Raw genomic sequence first — 16,851 nt, forward strand, 5'->3', positions numbered from 1 at the left:
GTGATTAAAAATCTTCCAACAAACAAAAGCCCAGGACCAGATGGCTTCACAGGCGAATTCTATCAAACATTTAGAGAAGAGCTATCACCTATCCTTCTCAAAGTCTTCCAAAATATAGCAGAGGGACAAACACTCCCCAACTCATTCTACGAGGCCACCATCACCCTGATACCAAAACCAGACAAGGATGTCACAAAGAAAGAAAACTACAGGCCAATATCACTGATGAACATAGATGCAAAAATCCTCAACAAAATACTAGCAAACAGAATCCAACAGCACATTAAAAGGATCATACACCATGATCAAGTGGGGTTTATTCCAGGAATGCAAGGATTCTTCAGTATACGCAAATCAATCAATGTGATACACCATATTAACAAATTGAAGGAGAAAAAACATATGATCATCTCAATAGATGCAGAGAAAGCTTTTGACAAAATTCAACACCCATTTATGATAAAAACCCTGCAGAAAGTAGGCATAGAGGAAACTTTCCTCAACATAATAAAGGCCATATATGACAAACCCACAGCCAACATCGTCCTCAATGGTGAAAAACTGAAAGCATTTCCACTAAGATCAGGAACAAGACAAGGTTGCCCACTCTCACCACTCTTATTCAACATAGTTTTGGAAGTTTTAGCCACAGCAATCAGAGAAGAAAAGGAAATAAAAGGAATCCAAATCGGAAAAGAAGAAGTAAAGCTGTCACTCTTTGCAGATGACATGATACTATACATAGAGAATCCTAAAGATGCTACCAGAAAACTACTAGAGCTAATCAATGAATTTGGTAAAGTAGCAGGATACAAAATTAATGCACAGAAATCTGTGGCATTCCTATACACTAAGGATGAAAAATCTGAAAGTGAAATTAAGAAAACACTCCCATTTACCACTGCAACAAAAAGAATAAAATATATAGGAATAAACCTACCTAAGGAGACAAAAGACCTGTATGCAGAAAATTATAAGACACTGATGAAAGAAATGAAAGATGATACAAATAGATGGAGAGATATACCCATGTTCTTGGATTGGAAGAATCAACATTGTGAAAATGACTCTACTACCCAAAGCAATCTACAGATTCAATGCAATCCCTATCAAACTACCACTGGCATTTTTCACAGAACTAGAACAAAAAATTTCACAATTTGTATGGAAACACAAAAGACCCTGAATAGCCAAAGCAATCTTGAGAACGAAAAACGGAGCTGGAGTAATCAGGCTTCCTGACTTCAGACTATACTACAAAGCTACAGTAATCAAGACAGTATGGTACTGGCACAAAAACAGAAATATAGATCAATGGAACAGGATAGAAAGCCCAGAGATAAACCCATGCACATATGGTCACCTTATCTTTGATAAAGGAGGCAGGAATGTACAGCGGAGAAAGGACAGCCTCTTCAATAAGTGGTGCTGGGGAAACTGGACAGCTACATGTAAAAGTATGAGATAGATCACTCCCTAACACCATACACAAAAATAAGCTCAAAATGGATTAAAGACCTAAATGTAAGGCCAGAAACTATCAAACTCTTAGAGGAAAACATAGGCAGAACACTCTATGACATAAATCACAGCAAGATTCTTTCTGACCCACCCCCTAGAGTAATGGAAATAAAAACAAAAATAAACAAATGGGACCTAATGAAACTTCAAAGCTTTTGCACAGCAAAGGAAACCATAAACAAGACCAAAAGACAACCCTCAGAATGGGAGAAAATATTTGCAAGTGAAGCAACTGACAAAGGATTAATCTCTAAAATTTATAAGCAGCTCATGCAGCTTAATAACAAAAAAACAAACAACCCAATCCAAAAATAGGCAGAAGACCTACATAGACATTTCTCCAAAGAAGATATACAGACTGCCAACAAACACATGAAAGAATGCTCAACATCACTAATCATTAGAGAAATGTAAATCAAAACTACAATGAGATACCATCTCACACCAGTCAGAATGGCCATCATCAAAAATTCTAGAAACAATAAATGCTGGAGAGGGTGTGAAGAAAAGGGAACCCTCCTACACTGTTGGTGGGAATGTAAATTGATACAGCCACTGTGGAGAACAGTATGGAGGTTCCTTAAAAAACTACAAATAGAACTACCATATGACCCCGCAATCCCACTACTGGGCATATACCCTGAGAAAACCATAATTCAAAAAGAGTCATGTACCAAAATGTTCATTGCAGCTCTATTTACAATAGCCCAGAGATGGAAACAACCTAAGTGCCCATCATCGGATGAATGGATAAAGAAGATGTGGCACATATATACAATGGAATATTACTCAGCCATAAAAAGAAACGAAATTGAGCTATTTGTAATGAGGTGGGTAGACCTAGAGTCTGTCATACAGAGTGAAGTAAGTTAGAAAGAGAGAGACAAATACTGTATGCTAACACGTATATATGGAATTTAAGAAAAAAAAATGTCATGAAGAACCTAGGGGTGAAACAGGAATAAAGACACAGACATACTAGAGAATGGACTTGAGGCTATGGGGAGGGGGAAGGGTAAACTGTGACAAAGCGAGAGAGAGGCATGGACATATATACACTACCAAACGTAAGGTAGATAGCTAGTGGGAAGCAGCCGCATAGCACAGGGAGATCAGCTCGGTGCTTTGTGACCGCCTGGAGGGGTGGGATAGGGAGGATGGGAGGGAGGGAGACGCAAGTGGGAAGAGATAAAGGAACATATGTATATATATAACTGATTCATTTTGTTGTGAAGCTGAAACTAACATACCATTGTAAAGCAATTATACTCCAATAAAGATGTTAAAATGAAAAAAAAAAACAATATGGAGTTACCTTTTATAATTCTTTTTTTCCGGTAGCTTAGTTTCTTCCAAGTTCAATGGTCTCCTTCTGATTTTTTCTTTTTTTCTGCTTTGAGATGGCATGGGAGTCCGGGAGTGGACAGCTTGCAGTGTCCTTGTGGTGGAGGAGTTGGGGGAGGGATCTTGGAGAGTACTGAGGGGCCACATACTGTCCTTTGGTTCTCCTGATGCCGCTTCAGGCTGGAGGCTCTGCTGGCTTCCCATGTGGACACCATCCTATGGTCTGCTCACCCAGAGTCCCCACCTGCTGACTCAACATCTGACACAGCAGAGCCCCTGAGGTTTGGCTGTCCCTTCCCTGGCTTAGGTGGCCCTCGCTATAGCCCTTGACCACAGAGTTATTTTTGCCCTGGCATTGGTGACCCTAACAAGCTTCTCAGGCAGAGTCTCTGCTACTCTAATGTTGCCTAAGGGGAGGCAGGCACCTCCTTCCACACCACGCTGGGTTCCTCAGGAAAGCTAACTCAGGTTCTCTCTCTGCCTGGCCTCTTGGCACTCCGAGGTTGTTCCAGGGCACCTTGCTGGAAAGTCTTCTTCCAGGAAACCACACGAGATGTGCGGCAAGCGTGCTTCTGTGCTTAGCTTCCCCTCTACTCGTCTAACACTGTTCTCCTCTCCTGGACCCTAGAGTACTCTGGGCGCTCCCAGAATCGAAAGCTAGGCCACTCTCTTCCTGCCTTGCTGGGACTTTCCTGATATACAACCGTGAGCAGGTCCTCCAGTCCTGGCTCTTGTTATGCTAACCAACAGAGATGATCTGGAATTAAGTTATCCATTCTCTCTCCACAAAGTCTAGTTTTAAGGATAAAAGTCTCAACTAAGTAGATGAAAAAAGGAAGTGTGGGACTCAAAGCCAGACCACCCTAGCCTCTTTGGTGATGGGAGTTCTCACACACGTTCCATTCCTGTGGCCATGAGCCTCATGACTCTGCTGCTGAGGGGTCATAAGTGGCTGCTGGCTTTATAGCTTCACATTTTTGTATCACCTCCATCTATTTAAAAAAATATAAAGTTAGCTTTCAGGTTTTGTTTATTACTAAAGTTCTTACTGACTTACTGTCAGTGACTTATCTAATTGTGGTGAGGATACACTGAAAAATAAAGTTTGCTTTAGAACTATTTTATAACCTCACTTGTTTTGATACTGACACACTTCTGATCCACCATGCACTTCAAATTATTTCCTCCTGTAGTGCTGAGAGATCTTTTTCTGTAAGATAAGCATCTAAGTATAGAAACAGAATGTAATACGATTAATTTCAAGGACACTTTTTCCATGTAAACAAAAGACTTACAAAGAAAGAATAGGAAATATTCCTTCTTCATCTGTTCTTCCCTTTCTTTGCCCAGAACTTCTATAGTGATTATTTCATGATCTAAGGAAATTGTGAAAACTTCAAATCTACTGAGTTTGTAAAAAACTGGAACCTCTAACTTAATAAGATTGTGATTCTTTGTTAAAAATATGGAGACTTGGGACTTCCCTGGTGGTCCAGTGGGTAGACTCCACGCTCCCAATGCAGGGGGCCTGGGTTCGATCGATCCCTGGTCGGGAAACTGGATACCACACGCATGCCGCAACTAAGATCCCACATGCCACAACTAAAGATCCCACGTGCCAAAACGAAGACCTGGCACAGCCAAATTTAAAAAAAGAAAAAGATAGCATTAGATATGTTCTTCTGAAATTGTTACGTGCTACTTTATAATGCTTCTAACAATTAAAAGAATACTGTATTTGGTATAAGCTTTGAATAAATGAAAGTATTTGCTTCTGGAAATAACTGAGTTGGAAATAACAAACATTTTCCATCAATTTGCATATACTCATATCAATAAAGTATATTATTTTTATAATGGCAATTTCATTCAGTCAGTGAGCTTTGGTTCACCTCTTGCTCGTGTATATCATACAAGTGGATAACAGTTTGGAAATGGTAAGATAAGAAAGACAATCAGCAGAGGTTTTTGCTTCTTTCAATACTAGTTTTAATTGTTATTTTCCTTAATTTCCCTAATTTTATTTTATTTTTTTAAAGATTTTTTTTGATGTGGACAATTTTTAAAGTCTTTATTGAATTTGTTACAATATTGCTTCTGTTTTATGTTTTGGTTTTTTGGCCGCAAGTCATGTGGGATCTTAGCTCCCCGACCAGGGATCAAACCTGTACCCCCTGCATTGGAAGGCGAAGTCTTAACCACTAGACCACCAGGGAAGTCCCAATTACCCTAATTTTAGACAGTCTCACTTTCCTTAATATTCCCATTCAAAAATAAGATTACTTTTTTTTTTTTTTTTTTTTTTGCGGTACGTGGGCCTCTCACTGTTGTGGCCTCTCCCGTTGCGGAGCACAGGCTCCAGATGCGCAGGCTCAGCGGCCATGGCTCACGGGCCTAGCCGCTCCGCGGCATGTGAGATCTTCCTGGACCGGGGCACGAACCCACGTCCCCTGCATCGGCAGGCAGACTCTCAACCACTGCGCCACCAGGGAAGCCCCTACTTATTATCTTATTACATAAAATCTTACTAAGATTTAGAAAGCCATGAACGCTGAAAATAAAAATAATACTAAAATATTATCTCCTGCATTGCAAAGTACCTTAAAAATATCATTTGATCTTAAATAGTGATTTTTAATGGCCATAAAATGCCAAACACGATGAGAATTGTATGCTGGAAACATGGTTCTTGCTTCTGGCTTATAATCTATGACTTTTTTTTTTTAATCAAAAGCCCCTTGTTTTTTGCTACATGAGTCCCCTGTTCCTCCCTCTTCACTACTGATATAGCATAAGAACAAGCATGAAAAATAACTGCCAAGGTATAGGAAAGAAAGTAGTCTAGGAAACAGAAGAAATGGCATTTCATCTTCAAACAGGAAAATTAACTTAAAAGGATCATTAAAACAATTGCACTTGTTTGTTGATGGTGATACTTTCTTTGGTACCAAGAACACAGGATAAAAACTCCTCCAGGGAATTTGAATCTAGATTACTTGACCATACCACAAACACTTCTGGAATTTAACACATTTTTGTTATGTGGATATTAATTGTAATGGAATTCGATCCCCCCATATTATTTGCATTTCTCTAAATAATAAAAGTATTTCCAACAAAAAATGACCATGAAAAATGAGAACTACAGTTACTGTGCTCTTATAACTTCATAAAATGTTGAGCTCTTGTGCTGAGTGTCACCATGATTCATGGGTAATATATTTTTACTGCCATTAGAACACTTGCAAAATTAAGGTAGAATTACCTCAGTTGACTGCTATTAGCCAAAGCTCCAGGATCCAGTGCCAAAAATAAATCCTCGTAATGATAGACTTCAACAGTTGTACAAAGCAGGCTTTTAAAGATTGGTTTCTGGAAACTAAATATTACTTGCTGTGACAAAGGGCCTATCATTAATAGATATCTAGCACAGACCATTAAATGGACAGATTCCTTTTAACAATGTAACAATGCTTATAGAATTAGCATAGTAACACTAGTGATACTTTTTTATTTCTTAAAGTCTTCTTTTTGGTAAAGAGCCTCTGTAGTTTTACAAATATTACCCCATTCATACTTAAAACATCTAGTTTTTTTTTAGAAGGCAGTAAGAGCATTTGATCAAATCCTCCAAAGGTGCAGTAACTGTACTTCACACATGGCGTATCGTTGATGAAACCAGAAGCGGTCTTGGGTTCCCTGACTCCCCTCCAGTTTACTGCTATGACTCCTGGCTTGAGCAGTACCCTGTTTCAAAGTAATCTCAGATGTCAATATTTTATCCTGTTTCAAAGCAATATCAGATGTCAATAATGAATCAGTTTTATGAGTGCCACATGGCATGAAATATCTTTTTTTGAATTGTGGTTTAATACACATAACATAAAATCTACCATCTTAACCATCTTTAAGTATACAGTTCAGTAGCAACTTTATTCACATTGTTGTGCAACCAAGTCTCCAGAACTCCTTTCATCTTGCAAAACTGAAACTCTATACACATTAAACAACAACTCTCCATTCCCCTTCCCCCAACTCCTGGCAATCACCATTCTACTTTCTGTTTCTAGGATTTTGACTATTCTGGGTACCTCATATAAGTAGAATCATATTGTATTTGTTCTTTTGTGATTGGCTTATTTCATTTAGCATAATGTCCTCTAGGTTCATCTGTGTTGTGGCATGTATCAGAATTTCCTTCCTTTTTAAGGCTGAATAAAATTCCATTGTATGTATATACGATCTTTTGTTTATTCATTCACCCACTGAGGGACACTTGTGTTACTTCTATCTTTTGGCTATTTCAAATAATGCAACTGTGAAAATGGGTGTGCAAATATCTCCTTAAGACTCTGCTTTCAATTCTTTTGGGTATATACCCAGGAGTGGGATATCTGGATCATAAGTTAATTCTATTTTTACTTTTTTTGAGGAAATTTTATACCTCAATAAAGCTGAAAAAACATTTATAAATACTGAAAGAATATTCCCTCAATTTTTTATGCTATTCGCTAAGCAATGGCTTAGAGACATGATGTGCACTTCTAAAGTTTTCGTCTGGATTATTAACATTTTCTCCATCATCTTATTGAGGCTACAATCAACAAAACATATCGAGCACTGATACAAAGCATTTTCTGATTTCCATGGCGTTCATACTCTCACCACCACTGATTTCAAGCCACCTCCATCTCTGAAGGGACACACAGCAGCATTATACATTGCTTCCACCATTCTAATAAGTAGATGTAAACAACCTCAAAAGCATACAAAATAGTAAAATGTGGTAAAATAATTAGCAAGTGATAAGTTTTGAGCATGTATTACCTTATTTTTAATATAATTGATTCAATAGTGTGTGTACATAACTTGATTTTTAATAATAGCTATGTTTAACAGCAAACTTGAAAAATTCCTACAAATTTAATCATCACTATTGTGAGTTGGTACAAGCTGGCTCCAGCACATCTCTGTTTAGACCACTTCTGCTCTCAGCCATGAACAGAGTCCTGCCCTCCTCCAACAACGTAAGCATTTTGTTTGGGTTTCTAAAACAGTGTATAACTTTAGCCTTTCCTTAAAATCTTTCAAGTAAGTCTCAACTAATTGGTATTCCAAGTCCTTCTCAATCTGGGCCCTGTACACCTAACCACAATGTTCCCACACCTCGTTAACGTGAACCTTGCTGCACTTCCAGTGGAGCCGGGTGCCTCCCAGCCCTGTCTTCACACAGCCCTTGCACATTCTTGACTCTGGGCCCTGCATCCTCTCAGTTTCTCTGGAAAGCCTTCCCCTATCCTCATACAAGTTCAATCCCTCCATTAGGGCCCAGCTCCAATTCCACTGACTCTATGAATTCTCTGGCTACCTCAGTAACTTCTCTTACCACTTTATTATACTTATAGCTTCTACCATAAGATGCGTCTCTTAGTGAAGTATTATTTTGTACTGATCTTTTATTGTTGTCACATGTTGTTCTTAATTTCCCAATTAGAATGTACTGGAAATGTATAACATCTTCGATTAGAATGTAAGGAAAAGACTCATGTTTTATACCTCCTGAGTATCCTTCCTATATGTATGCATATACTCAAAAATATTCATTGAGCATCTACCATAATATCAGGGGCTATGCTAGGCATTAGGGATAAATTTGTAAAAGTCCTTGTAAAGGATCAAGACACAAGTTTATCTTTGCCTACCTCGTTGACAAGGCACACACTAGGAAATAAAAATAATTAATTAGATTAAGTTTGGGGGTAAAGTATATAAATAGAACCACTGAATTTCAGAGCTAGCAGGGATCTTAGACCAGGGATTCTCAATGGGGACAGTGGTACCTCCTCAGGGGTTCTGTGGAACCCAATGGAGGGTTTTGGGTTGTTAGGTTGTTTAGAGAATGCTATGGCATTTCTGGGTGGTTCCAGGGATAGGCAACATCCTGCAATGTGTGGACAGTCATGCTCTACAAAGAATCACATTGTTTCATACACAATTTTAAAGTGTTTTGCTGGGAATTTATGAAGATGAATTATAATTAGCAGAACTTCGAACTGAACTCCACTTTACATGAAGAACTTTCTCTTATATGGTTTTTGGCATACACTGAATTTTCCAGATATTCAACTAGGATGTAAGTTGAGGGAAAATTGCTTTCTTCCATTCCAAATTTTTTTGAGTTGTTCATCATTCCAAAAATAATCATATCATAAACAGCAATGTCCTTCATGCTATTTGAGTCACTAAATCAACACATCATATCATTCTGCATTCTTAGTCATTATATGTCTACATCTCTCTCTATAAAATCTTACAACATGCTAATCTGTACAATATACTAATTTAGTCCTGATTTCAAAAAGTCGAGTACTTTAAAAACTCAAAAATATTACATTGACTATAAATAACATTAGATATAATTTAAATATGTTGATATAATAAAGTATTAAATAATGTAAGCACACATAAAAATTAAATAAAACATTTTCAATATAAGTGGGTATAAGCAGCTGACTTTTCACGTATCTTACAGTGTAGTTGTGCTGAAGTATTTGCATGTTAAAATACATATGACTTTTTTAATGTTATTTTCCTTGTTTTTCTCCTTCCTATTACACTTAGGACATTACCTTGGTTTTCTGGAAGTGTGTAAGCAGGTTATATAATCTAGGAATTCCACGTCAGGATGTTAAGGGGTGTTCCAAAATGTTTGTTATGAGAAGGGGGCTTCGGGTCTGATGAGGGTGAGCACAGCAGCTGCAGGACCACACAGACGTGAGATCGCTCCAATCACTCCAAGTGTTTTTATCTCTGCTGTGACCCTTGTTTCATTGCTGTGGGGTTTTGCTTGCCCTCCTGCCCTCCTTGAGAGCACCCGCACCCCTGGGATAGGGTCTGTGTTCTCTTGAATCTGAGAGCATTAGGCACACTGAAGTCAGGTAGCAACATGCATGATGAAATGGATGTTGAAATCATGGTAACTATAAAGCACAACAGAAATTTTGGCAAATAAAGCGAGAGCTTGCCTGACATGTCACCTACAATGCAATTTTAAAGATAGTCATAAGGACAGTATCTTGGAAGGATAATAATGACTAAAGGAAATAATGTCATTGGTGTTGGGTGTAGTTCTAAGAACTGGGGCTCAGACCCCAGGGGAATCAAGCTAAATTTTAGTGCCTCCTGTCCATGCTAGCTCGTGTCAGAACCGTGTCTCCTACAACAGAAGGGAGGTTTTAAAATTCATCACCTAAGGGAAGGTTCTAAATACTTTGTAGCTTTGAGTAGGTTTGGAAAATGATTAGAGACGAAATGCTTGAAAACATGTGTAGGAAGCGTTGAGGGAAAAACAGCCTGGCCCTTATTATTATTCAGCTGACACACACCACTGCAGCTTCCCCAGGCACCACCCCCTGCCCCATCACCAACACACACAAACACTTAAACACCTTAGTCACCATTTTGCACAAGCGCTGTTCTGTTTTCATTTCTTTGCAGTGTCCCCCTCTCAGGTTTCCAGTCAAAAATGCAGCAGAGGTTCACCAAAAAATTAATAATCAAATGTACCCAATTTTTATCTAAACAAAATCACCCTGGACACAACAGGGACAACCCCTGACCAAAGATAGGTGCTTCGTGCTATATCCTGGGGTCATAAACCCAGGTGCTCTCAAATGGAAAAAGAAATATGCTTCAGAGGGAAAACAAGCTGCAGCTAGTCTCCATGTGGATTAACCAGGGACCGTGATTTCGTCCAGTTTCCCCACATGGGGAGGGCCCAGAGGAGACTCTGGGGCAATCAGGGACCAGCCAGGGAGCCAAGACCAGTCAGTCAAGAAGAGGAGAAGTGAATTGCGAATACAAGCAACTGCTGGCATGTCAAGTGATTTTTTTCTGGGATGACTTATATATAATAGAAAAATAAGTAATTTTGCCTTTTTGTCCCTAGGGTTAATGCATCAGTTTTTCTTGTTACTAGTTTTTCCTACTTTCTATTCAACGGCTGTTGCCCTTCTAAAGACACACTGTGAGAAACAAGGGTGAGATATGATCGTTTCCATCTATTAGTGCAAAATGGTATTGCTTCTCTATGCCTGCCTCAGCAACCATGGCAACAGCCCTTCTAGCTGGGCATCTGCAGCTAGTGTTTCACCCTATCACTCAGGAGTAAAAGGCTGCCTGTGTCCCTGTTCTCAATTAGAGAAAGCTCCTTCGGATCCAAGTCTTTCCAGCCATGCATTTTGGGACACAACTCCAATTCTGTGGACATTCTGTCTTATTTGGTGAGACGGATGAGCTAGCCATACTCGTCAAACTGTGGGAGGTGTGAAGAGAGGGTGACTATGAAATGTAACATTGGAGAAAGCACCCCCATCTTACAAAATGCCAAAGAAATCTGGCAGTTCTGCCCTGGCCTTTGAGAGAAACATGCCAGCGTGTTTTTCATAGGATAACACTGACCTCAAGGTGCCAATCTGAGTTGAGAGAGAGGAAATTCTTTGTCCATAAATGCAGGCAGCTAGGGCCAAAAGGGTTATCAATGTTCCTTCAGCAGAACAGAGCCTGAGGACAGAAGGATGCCTCGGACTTAATACAAGAATGATGGTGACAGCTAACATTTACTGAGTGCTTACTCTGTTTGAAGCCCTATGCTTTATATTTCTTACACATTATCTCATGTATTCATCACAACAGACCTGTGAGGCAGGTACTACTATTACTTTCGTTTTATAGATGAGGATGCTGAGGCAAGGATACAGTTAGGCTCCCACTGCCAGTAAGAGAACGGGGATTAGAACCAAGTCTGCCTGGCTTCACAAGCGTCTCACCTTCACACACAGCCTTAGGTGGGAGTTGAGTGGATTGGAGCAGAACTCCCTCTTCCACTCCCCATCTCCACCCCCAGGTCTGAGCCATTGGAATTTCTGGGCCTTTTCCTGGTTATCCAGCCCCTGGTCCTGTCTCCCCAGGTTACTCATCTTTTTCTTGCAATTGAGGTCTCAGTATGCAATTATTAATATTGTGTGGTGACCTGGAGCATAACTGTCTACTCTTTGAAAACACAAGGTGAGCATAAGTTCCTTGAAGTTCTCTGCTAATGATGCTTGGCACTCTTTGGCTAAAGGAACATGAGTCCATAGCTGTCGTCTTTCTAGCTCTAGTTGTGGAAGCACTGTGATTTAAGAATGCAGCCAATCTAGCTGGAACTCTACATATCTGAAAGGGTGAGGCTTTCCTTTGCCTGTTTGCTCTGAGCACAGATTCCAAACAGCAGGAATGATGGTTATGTGAAGATGTTGTTCACCCACTGAAAGCTGAATGGACACCTGGTTTGCACATTGGCCACGGGAAATCTTGAATATCCTGGCCGGTTACTAGGACTCCCGTTTGCATGAGGCCCCCTTGGGGTCTTGGGAAGTGGGATAGTGAATTTTGGGAAGTTACAAACTCCTAGAACATCAAGATGAGTCTTAAACAAAGATGTGATGAAGGCTGCCTTTGATTTAGGGGGACTGCGGTACCCTGAAATGCAGAGGATGTATCATGTCTTGAATGAAGGAAGGAAAATTGATCCCTGGAGAAGAGTTCAAGGGCAATAGAGGAGAGGTGCCTTATTACTTGCCCACATTTCCCTGGATCTGGGAGATATATCCCAAGTCCCTCAAACAAGTAGGCTACCTTTTGAAGGAGGGCTTAAAGAATGTAATAGCCAGTATAAGACCAGGCCACTGGAAGTTAGGCCAAAAAAACTGTGTTTGCTGGCAGGGGAGAAACTCTTCTATAGCTTTAAGGATTATTGCAGTGAAAGGAGAGAGATGAGAATCATATTCCAGGGACAGGGAAGTAGTAGCCACAAACCCAGGCCACCAAGAGCTGGAACAGGCAACATGAACCACAGCTTCATCTGTTGAGAAAGCTTCAGGAGCAAGACCAGGAAGCCTGCCTTATAGCTAATAGGAAAAGGAAGGAAAGCTTGGGGCCTTGGAGTCCAGTGGCTTCCTTGGAAAACTCAAGAGTTTTCATCCCCAAGGACAGGGAGCCTGGGAAAATAAGAGTCACCCCATGTTATGCGTTGAATTACATCCCTCCGAAATTTATATGTTGAAGTCTTAACCCCCAGTACCTAAGAACGTGGCCTTCCAGGAGATAGGGCCTAGTAATCAAGTTAAAAGGAGGTCATTAGGATGGGCCCTAATCCAATGACTGGTGTCCTCATAAAAAGGGAATTTGGGACACTGACATGTACACAGGGAGAACAGCACGTGAACAGGAAGGCAGAAATCAGAGTGATGCTCCTACCAGCCAAGGTACAGTAAAGATTGTCAGCGCACCACTGCAGGCTAGGGGAGAGACATGGAACCAATTCTTCCTCACAGCCCTCAGAAGGAACCAAGCCTGCCCAAACCTTGATCTTGGACTTTTAGCCTCCAGAACTGACAATAAATTTCTATTGTTTAAGCCATCCAGTTTGTGAATCTGTTACTACAGCTGTAGGAAACTAATGCATCCAGTTAAGCCCTCAGAGCACCAGGTACTGGAACATTAATATCAAGGAATGAAAGGGACAGCAGTTTTCACTATCACGATGAGGTTATGCCCCATAAATTGTGTTCTCAGTCCAGGCCATGTTTTGGTGAATGACTAGAATGTCTTCTCCCCTGAAGTATAAGTGTAAATCCTGTAAAATACTACATACACAAATATTCACTCAATGAACACTTATAGGCACTATTATATGCTCAGCAACCATTATCAGTTGAAAAACATGACTAATAAAATTGGGTTAAACACTCAGTTGTCTCCTTTTTAAAATATTCTGATGAATGGATCCATTGAAGCCTGTCTCCAGCATTGCTGCTCTGGCCAGGCCTCCAGAGGTCAGATAGGGATGGAGAGGGGCACTGACTCAGCACATCTGGATGAACAGCAAGGTTTCATTTATTTCAACAACACTTTATGGTTCCTGTACGGAATACTTAACTGAGAGCACTGAGTGCTACAGGATTTCCCTTTCTAGAGTGGAAATCCTGTATAGAACAATAATCAAGATAATCAAGGCCTCTTTTTCTTGGCTTTTCCTTAGAGGTGAGATTGGTCCATTTCATGTAATTTTGTTGGATTCCACTAGAGCCTTTGAAATTCTTGTTTCTGAAGAACATTTTCTTTGGTATGTGGTTTAGAAATACAAAGGGGGATAGTGGTTGGACATAAGCCCTAAACAAATCTTTTTATTGTGGATAACTTCAAACATATACTAAAGGAGACAGACTAGAAGGATAATCCTGAGTATACCAATTATGTTGCTACAACAATTACAAACTCGTGCCTACTCGTTTCAGTGATGCCGTCCACTTCTCCTTCCCCACACTGTTTTATACTGAAGTAAATGCTAGCTATGATATGATTCCATCCCCAAATATTTCTCTAAAAGAGAAAGACCTTCCAAAAATTACAATGACCCCATTACCACACCTAAAATAGTAAGTCTAAGTGGCATCTATTGCCCAGTCAGTGTTAAGTTTCCCTGACGGTCTCATCACTTTTTTTTTTTAAAGTGTTTTTGTTTTTATTTAATTAATTAATTTATTTTGGCTGCATTGGGTCTTCGTTGCTGCACGCGGGCTTTCTCTAGTTGTGGTGAGCGGGGGCTGCTCTTTGTTGCAGTGCGCAGGCTTCTCATTGCGGTGGCTTCTCTTGTTGTGGAGCACGGCCTTTAGGCACACGGGCTTCAGTAGTTGTGGTGCTCGGGCTCAGTAGTTGTGGCACAGGGGCTTAGTTGCTCTGAGGCATGTGGGATCTTCCCGGACCTGGGATCAAACCTGTGTCCCCTGCATTGGCAGGCGGATTCTTAATCACTGTGCCACCAGGGAAGTCCCTCTCATCACTTTTTGAAAAGTTGATTTGTTTGAATGAGAATCCAAAAAATGTTCACTTGTTGCATTTAGTTTATGTGCCTTGAGTTTCTATTAAGCTGTAGGTTCTCCTCTCCCTTCTTTTTCTTCGAAATATATTTGTTTAAGAAAACAGGTTATCTCTGTCGAGTCTCCCACAGTCTGGTTTTGCTTACTGCATTCCTGTGGTGTTAATATGTTTCACAGGCCTCTGGTATTTCCTGAAACCTTGTTACGAGATTTAGATCCTTGATCTGATTCAGAGTCGATATTTCGTCAAAGCTGGTGTTGGATCTCCTACCAGGAGGCACATCATGTTCAGTTCTCTCTCTTCTTGTGATGCTAGTGCTATTGATAGTCAGAGCCTAGATCTTATTTCATTTGAGGTTTGCCAGATGATGATACTTTAAGTCTACTATTCCTTGAGTGTAAGGATACAGCTCATACAGGAAAGGCAGGTTCAAGCTTTATTCTTTTCCAAATATTTAGTTGGTTTACTAACATTCTCCAAAGGTGACCAATGAGATTATTTTTAAAATGTCATTATGACTTTTATAACAAATTTATTTAATGTTTGTCTTCATGCTCAAATTGTTCCATCTTTGGCCAGTTGGTGCTGTTTCAAGTTGGTGTTTGAGTCTTGCACATAAGATTTTTAACTACTTTTGGGAAAAGGGCATAGACACTCTTTCCAGAACTTTCACTCATAGAGCAGTGGTGTCCAAACTTTTTTATTGTTAACTCCCATTATAAAATATTTTCAAGTGTGAATCACCACTGTATTATAAATTATACACATGTACTATTATTTTATATATTATGTGCATAATAACACCCCAAAAGAAAATTTAAAGGATGAGATAAAGCTGAAATAAATAATGGTTTAAAAATGATGGCCACCTACAAGATCACTGGATATGGCTCTCTTAGCCAGTATCTTGGCAATGGCAGAGCGCTCCACCTTTGTCTGGTGAAAGCCAGCCATCATAAGAGAGACCAGGCTGCTGGCCTCCAATACTGGGGCCTGGAAAGCTCAGCCCAGTTTCCTGCCAGGAGTCTGGCCTTGAGCACAGCTGAGATTCCTAAAGTGTCCTGGCACCCCACCAGGCTCTTTCAATGTCCAACAATCTGGTGAGCAGGCCTGAGTTGGGTAAATGTTCAGAAGAGGAGACACACAGGCTGGCTTCACAGATATGGAAACAGAATCATATTCAACTCTCCGAGAAGGAAAAATTTTAAGTTAGAAAGTATGACTTCCTTTGAGAAAGGAATCAGCTGATTAAAAAGAATTGATAAAGCAAATTACTGAAAAGTACTTTTTCATTGCCTTCCTATGCTGATAAACAAAGCCAAAGGATAAACAAATATTTATGACTCAGGCTGCTAAACAGAGGACTTTTTTAAGTAATCTGGTTGAGACAAACTCTCAAAGACTCAAAGATTTTGCTCCATCACGAGTAACAGATTTCCTCAGTTGTGCTTTTATGATATTCAGTTTATGAGGACTCTCTTACTGCCAAATTGTTTTGATATTCCACTAAATTGCAAACCTTCATGCTTGTCAATAACTCTGAAACATGTTTAGAAATTGTTAAACATTAATAAGTAAGGCTGGTGTTGGAAGTAATGGTGGTTTATGAAAGGAGCCTATTGTTATCTCTTCAAGGTGTCTGAATATAAAATCAACTCTGATATTTACAAAAACAATCTTTTGTTCTCCAAAACAATTTAAAAAAGTCAGAACAGCATCTGGCTTTTGAAATGGTACCCACATTCCCTGCCTCTCTTTTGTAAAAGTTTAAAAGCAAACCTGGATAAAAGAAAAATTTCTCCTTTGACAGTTTCTAAATTTGAACATGGAATTTTACTCATAATTTGCAATTGTGGCAAAGAAAGTTAAGAGCTGAAAGGACCTGAGAGAGTAAAATCATCTTTAAGAAGAAGCAGAAACTTCTAAATGGTTCATCACCTGAAATTTTACTCTAAGTTATTCATTTCTATGAGTTAAGGGTAGCTAACCCTAGAAGAATGCAAATATGTCTAGGAAGCAGAATATAGTACTGCTAACATTTTGGGTGAATCAGTCAGTTTTCCT

The sequence above is a fragment of the Aethalodelphis obliquidens genome, unplaced genomic scaffold (assembly GCF_003676395.1).
Source record: "Aethalodelphis obliquidens isolate GAN/ISIS:26980383/991018 unplaced genomic scaffold, ASM367639v1 scaffold1, whole genome shotgun sequence".
NCBI lineage: Eukaryota > Metazoa > Chordata > Mammalia > Artiodactyla > Delphinidae > Aethalodelphis > Aethalodelphis obliquidens.